The 21890-nt window shown below is 35.3% G+C and overlaps 1 pseudogene; it reads left to right on the forward strand.

Annotated features, from left to right (window-relative positions):
* Positions 1-12453: 12453 nt before the first annotated feature.
* LOC101703521 (ubiquitin-conjugating enzyme E2 variant 2-like) lies at positions 12454-19571 on the forward strand (annotated as a pseudogene).
* The last annotated feature ends 2319 nt before the right edge of the window (positions 19572-21890 follow it).

A 21890-nucleotide genomic window follows, 5' to 3' on the forward strand; every position in this document is an offset into this window, starting at 1 on the left:
ACCATATATATTTTTATACCTATACTAGTTGAAACTATTGTGACTTTTAAATCTCATGTTTTTCAACATAAAAGTTAATTCTCAGTAATGTGAAGTGGGTAACATATGCATCTATGATTAGGGAAAAATGCCGATCATTTCCATTGCTCTAAATAGAACCATTTATTCCAAAGAATTGAAGTGCTATCACAGATAACAGTGTTCTTAATGATTTTATAGAAGAAATGAAGATGATGCTATTGATATTGACCTATATTGCCAATCTTAAAAACCTAGCTCTATAAAACACATGCATTGCAAAGATGAAAAAAAAAATGTACTCACACCCTTTAGGCAGCTTCTTTTGCATTTAACCTGCTTCACTCCCCTGCCTCACTGCAGATGGCACGAATGGGTGCATTGGCAGTAATACTAAAGACACCTAAATTAGCTTGCTGCTTTTAACTGTGCCGATCTGGGTGATTCCTTTGAATCCCTGAGGGAAATGTTAATTTTAATGGCCTGGTAAAATTCGAGGTGAGGCAATTGTGGTCTAATTTCTGCCTATTAAACACTTCCTATCATGTAAACATATTGCCTCATTTTTCTTCCAAAGCCATATTGTACAACTATAAAAGATTGGTAAAAGAGGTGTCACATCCAGTTCTAGTGTAAATTGTTTTTACATTAATAGACTTGCAAGGGTTAAACTCTCTGGTTCATTTCCTTAATCGTATGTATTTTTTCTCCATTAAATTTATTGGTACATTTTAGGTACACGATACAGTTACATTCCTAAATGGGATCTTGTACCTTTACATGACGTATCCTGGTTCTTATTTTCTCCCCATTCCCCTGACCTCTTTTCACCCCCTCCACCCTTCCATATTTATAAAGACTTTGTTTCCATTTTTTCCTTTTCTCAAATTTTTTCTTTTTCCTTCTTTCCTTTCCCCTACCGTTCCCACTTTCTCTACTCCTTTAGACCTTTCCTTCCTATTTCACATTATCAATTATACATTTTTATCCTTATTTACACTTCTAGTTTTTCATACCAGAGAAACTATTTGGTGTTTACATATGTGTGTTCTAAAGAGGTTATGGTATTTTGAAATTTGTAGACAGTTGCAACAAGTTGAAAACCAAGTAGCTGATGAGTCCAGAGGAATAATAAAACAGATCTTGTGTTGCATTTTTCATTCATTATCCTTCCTTTCTTTACACCTGTTTTTACAGGGTTGTATCTTCCATGGCCATTGTTTCTACTCAAGCCTAGAATTCTCTGTCTCCAATTTCAGGCCCCTAGACTCTGGCCCTTACAGATATTTTTTATCCCAAGGACAAGAAAAACATACATTTTATTAATAATTGATGTATATGTATATGTGTTTGTTCTTACTATTCATCCAAACATTGCCAGCTGAAAAATATCGCAGGTGGCTCACAAATGTTCAGACCCCTTCTTCCTTGACATCTTGCTAATTTTCATCATATTTTACATCAATCATACTACAGCTTTGCACAGATTTTTCCATTATTTTCCCAAGAGAATATTTGTTGGAATGGAAGTATGGAATATATTTGATTTTACAGTCTGACATTTCTATCTCCAGTTCTGGAAATGTTTACATTTTCTGTCTTATCTTCTTATATTGTCATCTTTTCTAATTTTCTCTCTATGCAATCAGTTTCTTCTTCTCTAGTTCTGTAATGTATAAGCCTTATCAATCTCATGAAATTTCAATCTCATGAATATTTCTTTCATTTCTATGCCCTTCTCCATTATTAGTGTTATTACTCTGGTTCTGTTGCTGCACATCTCTCTGTGAGCCACTGGAATGATTCCTAGCTGAAGTCTTCTCTTCCAACTTTCAGATCACTTTATTCTTGTGTTTGCAATTGCCAATAATATTCATGTGTTCAGCAGATGGTCTGAAATTAAGGTACAAGTTTTGGTTTGAAATACAATATTTTAGACTTTCCATAACATGAAATTATAGGGGTAAATTAAATCATCCAGTCAAAATTTTATAAGAGGAGATGGCCTAGAAAACAACATTTAAGGATTGTTAAAAAAAAAAAAAAAGAAAAAAGAAAAAATTAAAGAGTAGAAAAGTCAGGCACACAGACCTTTCAATCATATTAAAGCTTGTGATTGTAATTTTTCCCTAGGCTGGATAATTAGTAGATTATATTTTCCTCGAGTGTTTGGATGGATTCATTCAAGGTTAGGTCATCTTTTTTTCAAGGTAGTCATGTCTCTAAAACATACAAGTCATTAGGATGAAGTCAAGAATTTTGCTACCTATTCCTCGAAGTCTCTTGCACCTCCCCACTCTCTTTTGCAATTTGTCCCATCTGGTAATTTAGCCTCACTGATGCTACCCAGTCACAAATCAGATCAGGTAGTTTTCAACAGGTGACATAGAATGGCAAGGACAACAGTGTGGTGCCAGGTATCTGTTTTCACTTTATGAGTGTTTAATAGAGAAAACATCTGTGCGATGTAGTTTCCAGTTTCATAGGAAAACTGGGAACATGATACTACTAAAGTAAGTATGAGTAAAACAAATGCAGTTATTTGAAGTACTTAAGTTAGACATCTTTCTCTTGAGGTTCATAAGGAAGGTTGTTAAGTATAACACCTTCACATTACAGTCTGAAAAGGATTAGAAAAGTGAACATTATTGTTATAATTAACCACTTAAACCAAACGTCTTAGTTTTCTTAGTATATAAGAGCTACATATTACACTCTACTACACTAATGATTACCATACTTAATCTGCAAAGGTAGTTAAACCAAGCAGCAGCTCCTAATCAGCAATATTTCTGTAAGAGAAAAGCTATTTCTGTTCTCTGTGATGCATATTTTAGTAAAAGAAACAAATAGCATTGCATTGATTTGCAAGAAACCTGTTTTTCCAGAAAGTAATCAGCAGTATGTTTCTGGACTGATGCCTGTTTCACATTAAGATATCAGGCTAAAATGGAAAACCCCCTTCAAAACAATCACCTATGATACTGTTAGGACTTTTCCCAAGGAAGATAAAGGAAGAAACTATTAACGATGTTTAAATGATATACTAAGAGATATATGCGATCAATTAATTTAGTTAGGATGGAGCTAATGTAAGATCTCGGCAATGCACAAGAGCCTAAACACTTAAGATGCCATTTTAAGTATCAGCTAAATATATTTATAAAATTATCCTAAGTCAAAAGTCTCTACCTTTCATTTGACTGCTTTATTCAAATTGAAGTGTCTCTAGTTCCATGTTGATTGAATTGTCTGACTTATGGGAGTATAAACAACTTTCAAGATAGTTCAAATAGCTGCACTTTTCAAAGCACTCCTTTAGTTTTCATATTTTGTTCCACTCCTATCATTCCACAAAGTTTGTGGTTTAAAAAAAATTGTTTTTACTATAATAAAATTTCACATGACCACATTTACCAACTGAAATCTTTTATTTTATTATTATTATTATATTTTTGATGTTTTGAGACAGGGTCTCATTATGTAGTTCAGGCTAGCTTTGAACACACTATGTAGCTCAGGCTGGCCTCGAACTCATGGCTGTCCTCCTGCCTCAGCCTTCTGAGTGCTGGGATTACCGGCGTGCACCACCATGCCTGGCTGAACTCCTTTAAGTGTACAGTTCAGTATTACTCCACACAATCATAATGCTACAGCCATCACCAACATCTATCTCCATAAGTCTGCTCATCATGTAAAATTGAAACTTTACACCCATTAAACAATAACTCCCTTTCCCTCCCTTATCCAACCACCTTGCCACATCATTCTTCCACTGTTCTAATTATCTTATATAAGTATAGTCATCAAGCATTTGTAGACTTTTTTCTGACTGGATTAACTTGCTGTAATGTCTTCAACCTTCATCTATATTATAACATAAATTGTAATTTCCTTTCTTTTAAAAACTGGATAATATTCTATTGTATATAAATGCCACATTTTGCTTATTCATTCATCCACTGATGTAAATTTGAAAGGCTTCCATATTTTGCCTACTGTGAATAATAATGTTATGAACACAAGTGTAGCAATATCGCAGGACCCTATTTTCAACTCTTTAGGTAAATATTCAGAATTGGAATTTCTGGATCATGTGACAATCCTACTTTTATTTTTTATGCAACTGCTACAGTGTTTTTCATAATATCAGAACCATTTTACATTCCCACAGCAGCATACAAGAATTTTAATTTCTTTACATTATCATAAGAGCTTAGTAACAGTAGTGGTAGTAGTAGTAGTAGTAATAATAATAGTAATAGTAGTAGTAGTAGCATAGTAGTTATCCTAATGAGTATGAGATGGTACCTTGAAGTTTGGATTTGCATTCTATAATGATTAATGATGTTGAGTATTTTTTAATGTGTTTGTCATCCATTTGCATATCTCCTTTGAAAATGTCTATTTAGGTGCTTTGCTAATTTTTAGTTGGGGTTTTTCCGTTTGTTGAGTTTGAGGAATTCTCTACATGTTGTGGATGTTAATTACTTATTATATATGTGATTTACAAATGTTATATTCCATTCTGTGGATTTTCTTTCTACTCTCTCACTTTTTGATGCCCTGAATTTTTAAATTTCCAAGAGTTTCAATTTGTTTTCTGTGCCTTTTCAGGAAAGCATTGCCAAGTCCAATGTGGTATATGTTTTCTTCTAATAATTTTAAAGATTGAGGTTTCACATTTAGGTGTGTAATTCATTTTGTGTTAGTCTTTTTATTTGATGTTAAATTAGAGTCAACCTTCATCCCTTTCAACAAGGTAATACAGTTTTCCTAATATCATTTATTTAAAAGACTATTCATACTTCATTGATTGGCCTTATCATCCTTATGAAAAGTCATTTGACCAGTAGATAAGGGTTTATTTCTTAGGCCTCTGTTCTGCTCCACTTTTATGTATGTATGTATGTATGTATTTCTGCCAATGTTACACTGCTTTAATTAAAGTAGTAAGTTTTGATATCAGAAAATGTGAACCTTCCAGCTTTCTTCTTCTTTCCCAAGATTGTTTTGTCTAATCTTGGCTCCTTGAAATTGCTCATAAGTTTTAGAATGCTTTTCTATTTGTGAAAAAATATCAATTGAATAGTGATAAAGATTGCTTTAAATATATAGATTGGTTTAGGTGATATGAAAATTTAAACAACATTAAGTCTTCCTATCTATGAAGACAGGAATTGTTTACATTTATGTATGTCTCCTTTTAAAATTTTATATTATTAGTATATGTTTGCAGTACATGCATTTTACAATCATCTTGGGGAGTTGAAACATGTTCATAATACACCTAGTTTCTTTTTAAATTAATTTTATTGGTACATTTTAGGTATACAATATAATGATAGTCATCATAATATATCTTTACATAATATATCTTGATTCTTATTTTTTCCCCATTCTCCTGCCCTCCTTCACTGCTCCTCTAGTTCTCCTTTTCCCCTTTGCATTCTTGTTGATATTATTAACCTTAGTTCATGTTTATAACATTTAATGTCCATGTTCACTGAAGTTATTACAACACTGTACCTGGCATGTCTTCACTTGATCTTACCCAAAAGGCTGAGAAGTGATACCTGGAATATCTTTACTGCACCTATTTCCCCTTCCCCCCCTCCTCACTCCTCGCCTTGATCATCTTGACCCATCTGTAAGAGATCATCTTCTTGTTTTGTTCTAGGCTTTCTTTGTTTGTCTCTTAGTTTGTGCTTTGCCTTACTCAGATGAGAGATACAATATGCTATTTATGTGTCTGATTTATTACATTCAAAATTATATTTTCTAAGTGCATCCATTTTCCTACAAATGTCTCGAATTTGTCCTTTATAGCAGAAGAATATTCCGTTATATATAGACACCACATATTCTTTATCCAGTCACCTTTTGATGGGTAGATAGTGTGTTTCCAGGATTTAGCTGTTATGAATTGTGCTGTTGTAAACATTGTTAGGCACTTTCTTGGATAGGTTACTTGCTAGGTGTTCCATTTTTCTGGACGCTACTGTGAATGGTATTGTTTTCATGATTTCCTTCCTAGCAAGTTCATTATTGGTGCACACAAATGGTATATAGTCCTTTTATTCCTTTCTCTTGCCAAACTATTCTGGTTAAAATTTCAAGTACTATGTTGAATACAAATCCTATAGAAGACATTCCTATTTTGTTTCTGAATTTAGGGGAGAGTGAATATAATTTTTCCACATTTAATATGATTCTAGCCATTGGTTTGTTATAAGTAGTATTGATTTGAATATCTGACCCTTCTAAAACTCTGAAATTCAGTTACAAATGTAATGATATTGAAAGAAATGATTGGGCCCTGAAGGCTCCACCTTCATGTGGGTTTAGGGCCTTAATAAAAAGTGGGAAAAGGTTCTCTTGGCTTTTCCTCTCTTCTGTCATGTAAAGATATACCATTTTGTGCCTCTGGAGAATATAATGTTCAAAGTGCCATCTCTGAAACAGATACTTCCAACACCATTAATATTGTACTCTCAGCCTCCAGAGCTGTAAGAAGTCAATTTCTGCTCTTTATAAATTACCCAGGCTCCAGCATTTTATTATAGCACCACAAAATAGACCAAGAGATTTGCCCCTTACCTTTAGTTAAATTTTCTCTTGTCTGTCTTTTTTTTCTCTCACTCATTTCCTCTGCAAAGAAAACTACAGTAGTCTGAAAAAGGAGATTGAAGAGGACAACAGAAAATGGAAGGATATCTACTGCTCCTGGATAAGCAGAACAAATATTGTCAAAATGATTCTACTCTCAAAACTGTTCTACAGATTTAATGGAGTCCCAATCAGAATACCAATAGCACACTTTACAGAACTAAAGGAAAAAATCATAAAATTTATATGGAACCAGAAGTGACCCAGAACAGCAAAAGGAATTTTGAACAACAAGAGCAAAGCAGGAGGCATAGCAATAACTGACTTCAAGCTATATTACAAAGCAATAGTGATATATATGTCACAGTAGTGGAACAAATACAGACACGTGGATCAATGGAACCATACAGCCACCGAAGCCTCTAAGACTGAGCTATCTTCCTCATGTCCTAATATCATCCCTCCCTCCAGATTTTTTCTTGCCTTGACATCTCAGTGTCAGTTCTGACCTATTGGTGATCACTTGCCGGATTCTAGTCTACATCCTCTAATCATCTCTCTAATATTCTTTCCATTTCTCTCTCTACAAGTTAGTCCCTCTGCTACACACTGCTACCAATAAAGATCAAGAGTATATATAATCTCTACTGGACTAGGAAATTCATTCCTCAACTTGTTCTTCCACAAACTGCTGCAACCTAACATTCTAGTATTATATCTATCTATCTATATATAGATATATCTATATGTCTATATATATATATCTCTTTCATAAAACACCTACCCTTAAGAATCTAGTTTTAATCTTCTTAAAACTTTTTCTTGCCCCACCTCCCAGTGACCAGCTTAGCCACGCAGGTGCCTGCAGCAACCCCACCCCAACCCCACCCCACCCCCTGCCTCTGGGGCAGGTACCTGGTTCTAGATTACAGAGGCATAGGGGGTCATAAAGGCCATTGTCCTGAGCTCCAGAAGATAGAACAGAAGTGAACAACAGAAAGAGGGGCTCTCTCAGTCAGGTTCCTTGAAAACTGAAGCCCACTGGAAAAGTGAAGAGAATCTTTGCAATAAAGGGACACCAGACCAACGTACTTGGTAAATTGGAGGGATCATCACCTCCCACCAGAACATGGACTATCTTCAGGGGAAGGGCAGCTGGAATCTGCAGTAGAAACTTGCAGAGCTCAACCCTGCAGGAGGATAGAGAGTTCATCTTGGGACTTGCAGCCAGAAATCTGCCTGATTCTCATGGGTCTGCTACTGGCTTACTGAGACTCATTGACTTACAGCTGCACACTGCTGCCCACGTTGTCTACTGTGACAACAGAGACATACCCTGAAGGAGGCCCTTCATTTTTATTTTTCATTTGTTAATTTCAAAATTATTTTTTTCTCTCTTAAATTTTTTCTATTCTTTTCAAATTTTTTTCTTCTTTTTCTCCTCTCTCTCTCTCTTTCTTCTTCTTCTTCTTCTTCTTCTTCTTCTTCTTCTCCTCCTCCTCCTCCTCCTCCTCCTCCTCCTCCTCCTCCTCCTCCTCCTCCTCCTCCTCCTCCTCCTCCTCCTCCTCCTCCTCCTCCTCCTCCTCCTCCTCCTCCTCCTCCTCCTCCTCCTCCTCCTCTCTCTGTCTTTCTCTTGCTGTCCCACATTGTTCTTCATCTTCCTTTTTGTTCATGTTCTGGCCCTAATTGGGATTTCTTCTTTCTTTTTCCTTTCTTCTCTTTTTCTTCTCTCAATTGTCATTAGTTTCAAAAGAAAGTAAATAGTTTCTAGCGTCCCCATTGCTGTTAGGTTGTTCTATTCTCATCTTTGTTCTTTCATTCTGCCTTTTCCTCTTGTCTTCAACTGTTTCCTAGAATTTGCATAATCTTCCTGTATCCTCTGGCCTTGCTGCTAACCTTTCCCTATCCTTCTACCTATCTATTCTTCACTCCCTAACTCCTTCTAAGTCCCCATCCTGAAGGGTAAAGTTGCTATATTGAAGAGTTTATGTACTACAAACATATGCTGGGCTAGTCCTCAATTTTGATTTAATTCACACAATTAAAGGTGATAGGTAGATGAATAACTACCACAAATTGTCATTTTCTAAGCTGTGTTTGATGCTATGGTGTTGCTGATTGTATCACTTGGGCTAAGGTGTTGTGATTGATCTATTCAGTTGTCCTTCCTGGTATAATGAAAATGTGATAGCTTCAGAATCATTAGAGGCTCAAAACCTAATGACCAGCTATATCTGGAAGACACCTCTGAGAAGCAATCATTCTGTAAGGGTTCTAAATACAAGCAACAAAGATACTTACAATAAGCAATATTGAGTATCAACCCATGAATAAAACCAAGGACAGTACCAAAAACAAAAATGAAAAGACATTTAAGCAAGGCACAAACTCAGACTTCCAGCCCACCAAAGGCAGATTCTGGGGGAAACCAAGTGGAAAAGCCTGATGATCAAACACCTGGACACCCTGATCTTATAGATAGGAAGTAACAAAACAGATGAATGAGGCTCTAGAAAAATTCAAAACATAAATAATTTCCCAGATAATTACAGAAATGGTGAGCAGAATCAAAAACATGATTAGAGACTTGAGAACAGAAACCTAAATAATAGATGAGCTCAGGACCATGATGGAAACCATGAATGCCCAGCATAGGAAAGAAATGGAAACCATGAATGCCCAACATAGGAAAGAAATGGAATCCATGAAACAGATTTGAACAGATATCCAGGAGATTAAAAACTCTATTGAAAGCATACACAGCAGACTGAGCCAATCTGAAGACAGAATATCAGCTATAGAAGACAGGATGGTGGTCAGTGACTGAGAAAAGAGAGATCTCTTAAAAATACTAAGGGACCATAAGAAATCAACCGAACAGCTACTAGATGATGCAAAGAAGAATAATATAAGACTGATAGGAGTCCATGAAAAAGCAGGAGAAAGTACAAATGACATAAAAAAAAATGTTCACAGAATTAATGACAGAAAACTTCCCAAACAGAGCAAAAGAATTTGACATACACATATAGGACTCCAACTAGCCATGATCAAAAATTAATCTACACCTAGATACATAATAATCAAGATCCCAGAAACACATCAGAAGAACAAAATACTACAAGCACTTACAGAAAAGGAACAAATCACATGCAACGGAAAGCCCATCAAAATCACAGCAGACTTTTCAACACAAACCCTCAAGTCAAGGAGAGCCTGGAGCGAGGCATTTCAACCTCTAAAAGAAAACAACTTCCAATCTAGACTTGATGTATCCTGCAAAATTATCTTTCAAAGGTGATGGAGAAATAAGATACCTCCATGATGAAGAACACCTGAGAAACTTCATGAATACCAAACCAGCACTCCAAACAATTCTAAACAGCATCCTACAAAAAGATAACGGAGGCCATAACTCCATGATGTCCAACAGAGCAAATTCATCAGGCAAGGCAAGAAATTAAAAGGAGAGGGGAAAAAACAAAAAAAGAACCAACAACAGGAAAATAACATGACAGTGACAAGTAATACATGTCAATTATAACCATCAATGTTAATGCCCTCAATTCACCAATGAAAAGAAAGAGACTGGCAGAATGGATTAATAAGCAAAACTCAACAATATGCTGTATACAAGAAACACACCTAGTTCAAAAAGAAACTCATAGACTGAAAATAAAAGAATGGAAAACGGTTCTCCATGTGACAGGAAACCGTGTCAAGATACAAGATCCTAATGATGCATGTAACTGTATTGTATACTTAAAATGTACCAATAAACTAAATGGAAAAAAAAAACCCTTTTCTTGCCTCTCTTTACAGTTACCAGTGTTGTTCCTCCTTTAAATGCTACATGCTCTGTATTAAATGCATTAACCTGCCTTCAATTATTCTGTCCTTGGGACACTTTGTCCAAGGTACAGTGTGCTAACATCCAATGGACACCTTCTAGTCTGCTCTTTTCATAATTGACATCTGTTGAGGATCTCCCTCCATGTCCACTTTTTCTCCTGGTAATAGTACCTCTCTCCTACTTTAGGAATTTTCTCTGCCCTGTATCATATATTTCTTCCTGGTGTTGTCAAAAGGCTCCATCATCCCCCATCCAAGGAGCAGGCACATTAACGTGTCTATCCCACAATATCTTAAAAAGCAATGTAAGGGAATCAAAAGCTGATCTATTATTTAGACCATTGGTGTTTCAGAGAGACTGAACTTAGTTGCTGCTATGAAGAATCCTGGTGCTATGTTCATGCCTTTTATTTTCAAAGTTCTTTCTTTGATTTTGAACTGGGCAATCTGTGACAATAAATTCCTTTCTATGATTAAATTAGCCTGAGTATTTTTCTGTTGCCTGCAACCCAAGAAGTCTGGCTAATGCACTATTGTATCCTCAAGTGTCAAAAATTCTCATACATATTTAATAAGAAATTTGTGTAAATTGAATCAAAAAATTTGAACCCAGATTTTATATAATCATTCTTTTAATTTTTAATTTTTTAACTTTTTGGTTTTTATTGGTACATGTTAGCAGTACAAAATGATTACATTATCATAGTTATTACATATATAGAACACATCTAATTCTTTTAGTACACTTATAATGGAACTGACAATGGTGGATTCTAGAATGAGTATTCTAGAAATATGGAGACTGCTCATTTGCCTTCAACATTTAGACTTACCCAGGTGGATAATTTAAAGTGAGCAACATCTTTTCCTGTAGAAGGCTTTTGTGGTTATTTTTTGACCTTTTTTCCCCTTTCTACTTCCAACTCTTTTCTTCTCATTCCTTCCCTGGCCTCCATTTCCCTTCCTTCTGCTTCCTTTCACTCCACTTCCCTACACTTCCCCAACCCTGCCCCATCCTAATCTTGCCAGTGATAGCAAGAGATATTTATTAATTTATTATATTTATTATTTACTAGATACTTATTTTGCTACTTAGAGTAGATTTCAATGCTTATCTTTATTCTCTTAAAACATGCAAAGAAGACTACAACTAGACATTGAAGAAAATGATCAGGAAACTGACAAATATGTTCCACCCCTCACGTGGAAACAGGCTACAAAAAGACATCTCCATAACAGGGGCTCTGGAGTGCTTAGAAAATCAATGGCTTCTTGTGTGGAAGAAGAAATTCAAATTGGAAAATATAGACTACTGAAAACACTCCACAAGGGGAACTATGCAAAAGACAAATTAGCCAGACATGTCATCACAGGCACTGAGGTTGCCATAAGAATAATTGACAAAATTCTGATGACTCTAGACTCCAAAAGCTGCACAGATTAGTAAAAATAATGAAGATTTTAAATTGACTATAGTACAGTTGTTTGAAGTCTTCAAAACTGAGAAAACATTTTATTTAATAATGGAATATGCAAAAGGTGGTAAAATGTATGACTATTTTGTTACTCATAGAAAAATGGTTGAAAAAGAACCAAGAGCTAAATTTAGACATCAAAATACTGCCGCAAAAAGGCAGAGCCCACAGAGACCTAGACACAGAGAAAATATTGTTAGTTGGGGATATGAACATTAAAATAGTGGATTTTGGATTCAGTACTGAATTCACTGTGGGCAAGAAACAGGAACAGGGCAGAAACTAGGGCACCTGGCTTCTGTTGGACCTGGAGGAAAGCAATGTAGTCTCCTTGTCACTGAGGAGACCTCCACCCACGGCAGTTCTCTCTCCCTGGGCCTTTCCCCTACTTCCCTCGAGCATCCTCGCCTCCTAGGACTCTTGTACTGGAAATCATGGGGTGAGGTGAGAGGAGAACTGGGGAGAGTGACCACTCTGAGGAGTCTCAGTCTCTACCAAGATGATAGAAGTCCTGACAACAACTGACTCCCAGAAATTGCTACACCAGCTGAATACCCTGTTGGAACAGGAGTCTAGATGTCAGCCAAAGGTCTGTGGCTTGAGACTAATTGAATCTGCACCATGATAATGGCCTTAGAATGACTGCAAGACTGAGGAACTTTAAAGTGAAAGCTCTTTTTAGTGTAACTCAGTTCTTTGGATTTGGTGGGGAGACATTTTCTCTAGCTGTATATTCACTGGTCAGATTCCTGTCTGAAATAAAGGTACAGCCCAAGCACCTTGGGTGTGTTAGACTGAGCTGCTTTTATTAAAAATCAATCAGTAAAATCAATAGAATAGGAAAAGAAGTGTCCAGTTAGCTGACGTGATCTGAATAAGTCGGTCTGGGTTCACCGTTTCAGACTTGATGCAAATGGAAAAGATTGTATTGGAGAAGGTGTGTTTAAAAGTCAGAGCTACCAGTGCCTTTCAATTTCTACAAATCTATTCACTCACTCAAGAGTACTTGCCATTTGAAAGGAAGAGTAGCCTAAATTTTGAAAGACTAGAAGCTCAGCTTAAGGTGTGTCTCTGCAGAATCATATTTTCTAAAGCAAAGCCTTCTGTGTTGGCCTTATCTATCGTTAGACTGGAGATCCAAGTCCAGAAGTGTGTAGAATTAGCAGAAGGAGTAGCATGTCTTCAGAAACATTCCAAGGTAAATGGTCGAGATCTGACCTTCTGGCAAGAGCTTGTATACAAGTGTGTAACTGAATATTCATCAGACAAGTGTTCCAAACCAAATATTCAGAAGTTGAAGTGGATTGTTTCTGCATGGAACTGAACCACAGTTCAGTTCCTGAAATTATTCCTTAATTGGTAAATTTGGCTGTTATTCTCTGTATAGAGAAAATTGTATAATTCTCTTCTACAATTGAAGTATTGAAATATTATCTTCAAAATAAACCAATTGGACTTGGAATAGCAAAAGGGAAAACCGTTATCACCAGTCTAGTCAGCTAACAGTTGAAGGCATTTGCCATATATAAGGTACAGCACCCTAAGAAAAGGAATTTCCAATCTCTGATATATATATGCTAACCATTTCAGTAAATTAGTAGCTTGGAAAACAACATCCTCTCTAATAACCTGAATTTTTTAAGTAGCCCTGAAGTAGTGGTTTTTTTAATTGCACATTTTGTTATATGTAGCCACAAGCTCTAGCTCATTTAAAGTTTAAAGTTATAACAGGACCAAAAGTTTGATCCATATATGAACTAATTTGAGACTGTAAGCTTATAAGCAGAATCGTTATGAACTTGAATATTATACCTAAAGAAAAGTAATACAGAGTGAATGATCTCTTTTGGGTTTCTGAAAATTGCCAGTATATCTCAGCATACTGCTGTTGCAACTGGAATCCTAGAAAGTAATTATATTCATAAAAAATTTAAATTCAGTCACTGCATATATTCTATATGTTCTTCCCATCTAAATTTATTAACTTACAGTAATGATTTCTCTTTTCCTACTCAAAACTAAACGTTGACATTTAACATATCTACATGTGATTATGAAACTTAGGTATGAAAAATTTACTTTTAACAACTTGTACCATTTAGACAAATTTTTGATAAGTTGAGATTTTTTTTCATTAAATTTATTGGTACATTTTAGGTGTGAGGGGTAGGGGAAAGGAAAGAAAGGATAAGTTGGGATGTTTTGTTCTTTATATAAATAGTACTATTGCAGCAACAAAAAATTCTTTGAAGCTTTTCTCCACAATCCTGAACTATGGATTCCATAGTGTTACAATGGATTTAGGTTATGAAGCCTCAAAACATCACAAATATATTACTATGATTTTCTCCACTTTGGAGTAGTAGATTGTTTAGATTTGAGTTCATTTGTAAAGCTAAAGGCATAAATGTGAAACACTTAATGCAAGGCTCAAAAGGTGAACTGTCAATCTTCATTTCTAACATGAACTTTCTATATTGGATCATTATATTTAGGTGATATTGAAAATGGTAACCTACTTAATTTAAATGTTGAATTTTAAATTATGAGGTTTACATGAAAACTGACATTTCACACATGCACTTTTTTAAGGCACATAAGGGTTATATTCTAGATAATGTAATGATTTCTTGGCACTCATAATGCAAGTAATAGATAATTCAAAGATTAGAATGTTATTGCTATATGGGAATTATATTTAAATTTTAAAATATTTTGTATTAAGCCAAAATACAGATCTAATAAGTTTGGCATATTCTTTGAGCCATCTTTAATATTTCTTCTAAAAAACAGGTGATGCCTGTATGAATGATAAAATTTTCTATACAGAATCTACTTCCTCAGTCTAGTTCCATTAAAGAAATATGCTATTATATTACATAGTAACTCAAAATCGATTATCATTCTGACAACTTGCTTTACCTTAAGTTCTGGCTACATAAAGCACTCCAGGTTTTACTATGGGCTGTTTCTATAAAACTGCTATTGCCTCCAGTTTTGTTTTAAAGAATAGAATACAATATAGAATAGTGTATATATAATACACTCAAATTTCCATACCATGTCTTAAGACAAGTAAGTAGGCATCTCCATAATTAAGAGATCACTGAAGTAGTGTTTGGAATCCTCTATGTGAGCTAATGAATGTAAGGAGCTGTGCATATATTGTTAGGGTTGCAAACATTTAGTGTAGCCTGAAGCCCGAGTCTATCCAGAATGGATGTAATTTTGGATCTGACCCATGGCAGTGCTGACAGAGACAGGTCTTTTTGTTCAATAGCAGCTGTTTCTAAGGTGTATTTCTGTAACCCTTCACTGATCTGGCCATACTGAAGCTGGTGAAATTGGGCTATCTCCCCTGGCAGGTGGGACACAGACTGGAGGTCAGGGGTCACTCAGAAGTCCAGTAGCTAGGTAGCAAAAACCACCAGTCAGAAGCCAAGGTTAGTGCCTTTAGAGGGAGATTGGTACGGATAAAGCGGAAAGATGAAGATCCAACATTTTGTTGGCAGTGAGGATAACAGTGCTGAGCTAACAGGTTTCTGCTGATCAGAGATGTTCACTGCTTTCTGCCTGAGTCTGGCTTGTTCTTAGCAGCGTGGGTAGGTCCGGACCTACAGACGGCCCTAGCCTTGGGCAAGGAGGGAGGCAGAGGCTGGAAACATAGATGGATCCAATGAGAGTTTCTTTTGGTGTTTTTTTTTCCCTTGCTTCTTGAGGCCAATTGTTTTCATTGATTGTGAATAACTTTTAAACTTATTCTGTATTTTAATATGTATTTAGATGGGTGTTACGCTGTTACTGTTAGCTGCTGTTGTAACAAAAGTTCCTGTTGAGAATCAAATATTAACTGTGGCCTCGATATATGACATAGATACATTAATTCATAGTCTGAAGCAACCAGAACTTCATAAACTTTCATTTTATACATTTGAGGATACATTGTTAGGTACCTACAAGTTTGTGATGACTGTATTTTCCTCATAAGTTATTCCAAATTTTAAATAAGGTTGTGAATTTTCTTTATCCTGTACAATTGCTTTTGCCTTAGTATTTAATTTTTTCTGCTGCTAGCTAGGTGTGCTTTCTTTTGATTCATGATTCATTTGTGTAATTTATTTTGTATCACTTTAAGCCTGTCTATAGTCTCATGTTTTAAGTATGTGTAGTGTAAGTAGCATGGAGCTAATTTTTTAAAAATTGTGAACTAATGTTTAGCAACAATGGATTATTTTATTATATTGACCACTTGTTCCCTTGGACCACTTCTTTATTGCAAGAGATCTTTCCCTTTGTCTCTTTCTATCCATCCTTTATCATTTTCTTTGTTTGTATTTTGCCTTATTCAAATGACAGATACCATATAGTATATTATTTCACTCAACATTATATTTTCCAGGTGCATCCATTTTCCTACAAGTCTCAAATCTATCAATTTTATAACCAAGTACTATTTCATTATATATAGATACTACATTTTCTTTATCCAGTCATCTGTTGATGGGGTATACAAGCTACATCCAGGATTTAATTATTATGTAATTGTACTGCTATAAATATTGGTATGCATCTGTCAGTGTAGTGTGATGACTTAAGCTCTTTGGGGAAGATACCTAAAAGGGACACAGCTGAGACTTAAGGAATTTCTAGTTTCAGTTCTTGTCCGTACTGATTTCCACTATGGCTGTTCTAGTTTGCATTCCTATTAACAATGCAGAAGAGTTTCTTTTTCACTACACCCACACCAGCATTTGATTTGTTTGATTGTCTAATGATTGCCGTTCTTTCCAGAATAAGATCCAGTCTTTCCATTGTTTTACTTTGCATTTCTATAATGGCCAGAGATGTTGAACATTTTTTCATTTATTTGTACACCATTTGTATTTCTGTGTTCTGTGAAGTGTCTGTTCATTTCACTTGACCATTTATTGACTGGGTCTTTAATTTTAGGTGGTTTAACTTTTTGAGTTCTTTATATATGCTAGATATTAATCCTCTGTCTGAAGAGTAGATGGCAAATTATTTTCCCATTCTGTAAATTATCTCTTCACTCTACTGATTGATTCTTTTGTTGTACGAAAGCTTTTTAGTCGGATATAATCCTATTTGTTGATTTTTGATGCTATTTCTTGGGCAATTGAGGTTCTGCTTGTGAACCTATATCTTCTACACCTATATCTTCAAGTGTTTTACCTATTTATCTTCCAGAAGGTTTAATGTTTCTGTTTTAATGTTTAGCTCTTTGATCCATTTTGGTTTCAATTTCCTGTATGATGACAGGTGAGAGTCCAGTTTCAGTCTTCTGCAAGCAGAGAACCAGTGTTTCCAGAGCCACGTGTTAAATAGGCTATCTTTGCTCCAGCGTATGTTTTTGGTCCTTTTGTCAAAAATCAAATAGTTGAATATGTCTGTGGAGTTTTCTGTATCCTCAATTCTGTTGAATGATCCATATGTCTGTTTTTCTTCCAGTACTATTCTGTTTTCATCACTTTTGCTTTGTAGTATAGCTTGAAGTCAGGGATTGCTATGCTGTCTGCTTTGCTCTTATTGCCTAAAATTACTTTTTAATTTTAGGTCTCTCCTAGATCCATAGGAATTTAAGATTGTTTTCTCTAGATCCATACAGTATGCTGTTGGTATCTTGATTGGTATGTAATGAATCTGCATAACAGTTTTGGAAAATTTGGTCATTTTTACAATATTGGTTCTGCCTATTCAGGAATAGGGGACATCTTTCTGTTTTCTTTGTTTTGTTTTTTTTGTTTGTTTGGGGTTTTTTTTGGTACTGGGGATCGAACTCGGGTCCTTGCGCTTGCAAAGCAGGCGCCGGAACCACTGAGATAAATCCTCAGCAAAGATGCAAGCTACTTTTTTTTTTTTTTTTTTTTGGTACCAGGGATGGAACTCGGGACAATGTGCTTGTGAGGGAGATAGTTGAACCACTGAGCTAAATCCCCGGCCCTCTGTTTTCTGATGTCTCCTTCAATCTCCTTCTTTATAGTACTATAGTTTTTTTTGTAGAGGTCTTTCACTTCCTTGGTTAGCCTTATTCTTAGATATTTCATTTATCTTGGAGCTACTGTGAATGGTATTGTTTTTATAATGTTCTTCCATACAATTCAACGTTAGTGTACACAAATGCTAATGATTTTTGTGAGTTGATCTTGTATCCTGCTACATCGCTGAAGTTGGTTATTAATTCTGAGGATTTTTGGTGTTCTTTGAGTATCGTGTCATCTGCAAATAATGATAATTTGAGTTCTTCTTTTCCTGTATGTACTCCTTTTGTTTCTTTCTCTTGCTGAATTGCTCTGGTTAATATTTCAAGTACTATGCTGACTAGAAGTGATACTGAACATCCTTGTCTTATTCCTGAATTTAGGGGGAATGCTTTTAGTTTTTCCCCATTTAATATGAATTTGCCTATTGTTTTATCATAAATAGCCTTTATCATAAATAGCCTTTATCATATTCAGGTATGATCCTTCTTTACCTGTTTTCCTCAGAGTTTTTATCATAAATGGGGTACTGGATATTGTCAAAAGCTTTTTCTGCATCTATTGACATTATCAGGTGGTTTTTGACCTTTCTCTTGTTTATGTGATGTATTATTTTATTGACTTATGCATGCTAAACTATCCTTATATCTATGGAATGAAACCTACTTGATCTTGATGTATCTTATTATCTTTTAATAATGTACTGCATTCTATTTGCTAATATCTTGTTGAATATTTTTACATTCATGTTCATTAAAGAGATGGGCCTGTACAGTATGCCCCTCCGAGTTGCAATTCAGAGTTTGTAGCCAGGCAGGTGCTGTGCTGCTGAGCTAAATCTCGGGCCCTTGACATTGGATTTTAAGATTTACATAAGCTTCATGATAACTATAAAGCAAAAATTTATAGTAGATCCACAAGCCTAAATAGAAATTATTTAAAGCATGCCATGACAGAAAATATAAAAGCCCAAAGGAAGATAGAGTGAAAAAACAATCTATAGTTTGGGAAAATGTATTTGAAAATCATACCTCTGATAAAGGCCTAATATTCAAAATATATAAAACACTCAAACAATTACATAACCAAAAAATGAATAACTTAATTTTTTAAAATGACCAAAGACCAGAGCTGCAAGTGAAGACAGCGGTCTCCATAGGAGTTAAAGTTCCTTGTATTTTTGCTTACTGGAAAAACTTGAAAAAGGACAAAAAGGAGCTGGAAATGGTGTGGTTAGCTGAGGCCTTGAAGATGATGGCTATATGACACTTGCAAGGTGTCCGCTTGCAAAGTGTCCACTTGCAAAGTGTGACCGCTGGGCCACCAAAGGCAAATTATGAAAACAGAGTATCCAGCCTCAAAGTAGAACGTGAACCTAAATACCCAGAAGTTCCTCCATCAGTTACATTTTGTAACAAAAATTAATATGAATGGAGTAAATAATTCCAGTGGAGTGGTGGAAGCATGGAGCATTCCAGTGTTAGCAAAATGGCAAAATTCATATAGCATTAAAGTTGTACTTTAAAAGCTAAAATGTCTAGTGATGTCCAAAGAAAATATGAAGCTTCCACAATGGCCACAAGGACACACAAAGGACACAAATAGATATTTCTCCTAAGGAGGCATACAAATAGCCAATAGATAAATGAAAAACATTCACTCTTACTAATCATTGCAAGAATACAAAATAAAATCATAATGCAATGTCACCTCATATCCATCAGAATGGCTCTTATCAAAAACATAAGTGTTGAAAAGTAGGTGGAGAAATGAGAATACTTTTATAACATTGGCAAAAATATAAATTAATACAGTAATTGTGGAAAACTATATAGATGTTCCTTGGAAATGTAAAAATATAATTACCATATAAGCTATCAATACAACTATGGTAAATATCCTAAGGATTTTAAATCAGTACATTGAATTATTCACACTCTCATAATTATTGCAACATTATTTAAAAATGCAAAGTTATAGAATCAACCTAAATGTTCGTTAGTGTATGAATGGATAAAAAATGTGGTACATACGCACAATGCCTTATTATACAGCCTTACAAGGAAGGAAATTCTGTCATCTGTAACATTAGCAAACCTTAAGGATATTATGCTAAGTGAAATAAGCCACACACGGAAAGACAGAAACCCAAGTTTTCACATATACGTGAAGTCTAAAACAATCAAATTCATAAATGTACAGAGTAGAACATTGGTTTCTAGAGACGGATACAAAGTTTCAATTAGGGTGAATAAATAATAGGTATTTCATGTGATGGCTATATTAATTAGTTTGGTTCATTCGGTTCACATTGATCACATTAATCATAGCATCACTTTGTTCTCCATATAGGACTATAATTTGCCAAACACATTTTTAAAGATGTGATCTAATATAACTATCACCTAGTCTTTTTTCTGGGCAGTTCCTGTTGACTTATTCTGTCTTTTGCATAGAACATACTTTTTCTTTGTGTGTCCTGTGTTTTATTTTTGAAAACTACACATTTGAATCTAATAATATGATTTATATTATTTTTACATTAGTAGCCACGGTTATTTTCACCAGCCTCCAAAAGCATTTATTGTGACATCTGGCGCTGTCAAGAGTGCGGGGAAGCAGTGCTCTCCTGCTTTTTTTTTTCAATTTTAATCTTTTTCTTAGTACATGTTTGCAGCACATAATGATTTCATGCCTCACGGGGAGTCAGTACATGGACAAAACACATCTGATTTCTTTTTTCAGCCCTTTCTCCTCCCCCCATCTCTTGGACTCCTTCCCTTTTGCAAAAGACCTATCTCCTTTTTGCTGTCATCTATCTCTTATTTCACTCCTTATTTATATTTTAGATTTCTTACATAAGAGAAAGCATGCAATATTCAAACTTGTGGGACTGATTTATTTTACTTAACATTATTGTCTCAACATGCATCCATTTTCCTACAAATGACTCAAGTTTATTCTTCTTTATGGCAGAGTAGTACTGTGTTGTATCTATACATTACATATTTCCTGAGCATTTCTGCAGCAATGTGTGGTCACTTTCTATCTTTTCCTATACATGCAATTGTTTTTTAATACCTGGCCTTTGATTTCTATCTTGTGACAATGAGGGAAGTACAATAACCTCTTTGTCTTCATTTCTGAGATCAAAAGTAGCGATCAGTTACCAGAGTAGTTTCCTGATAGTCTGAAGACAAGGTCCTTTATGCCTACTTTGTCTGAAGCAAGCTATAGGCAAGCTACCCATGGAACATGTACACAGAATCCTGTAACGGGAAGAGGTGGGAATGGGTAACTGTGACGATGCTAAGAGCTAAAATCAATACAAATTAAATGCATTTACCTTCTAAGGCTTCCCCAGGAGGTTTCAAGCCTTTAATAGACTCCTGAGCTCTAAAATGTGTGGTATCTCCATTCACAAATGCTTCTGATTGCAAATAACTGCATTCTGGCATAGGTATAGTATACTAATATATAGGAAAAGAGAAAACCTACTCAGTTTACAAAGGATAGCCTGCCGGTAATAGGACTAAGTAAGCAGCAGGATGGCTAGAGATTAAGGCAGGGGAATGATTTATGAGTTATCTAAAATATGGAAGGATAGGGTCAAAGCCAAAGCTAAAATAAAAGTTGTTGAAAATTACGGAGCAAAGCTCAAGGCAAGAAGCAGCAGTAAAACAGATCTAGACACAGATGACTCTGGGCACTAATTCTTAATCCCAGGAAGAAAGAATTCAGTACCTTTAATAGGTCTCTTGGAGGTAAATCCCTCAGACTATATCCTGAATCTATCTGAAAATTTAATCTTAACTTCAAGTTTTTCAAGTGGGGTCCACCCTCTTTCAGAAACTGGTTATTAAAGTAGTGGGTGTGGTTTTTTTGGACAACATTTGTTCTCATAGAAGTAAAATATAGGTATTATTTCTACAGAAAG

This window comes from Heterocephalus glaber, unplaced genomic scaffold, assembly GCF_053883595.1.
Source record: "Heterocephalus glaber isolate CG9 unplaced genomic scaffold, H.glaber_assembly_v1.0 deba00001608, whole genome shotgun sequence".
Lineage (NCBI taxonomy): Eukaryota > Metazoa > Chordata > Mammalia > Rodentia > Bathyergidae > Heterocephalus > Heterocephalus glaber.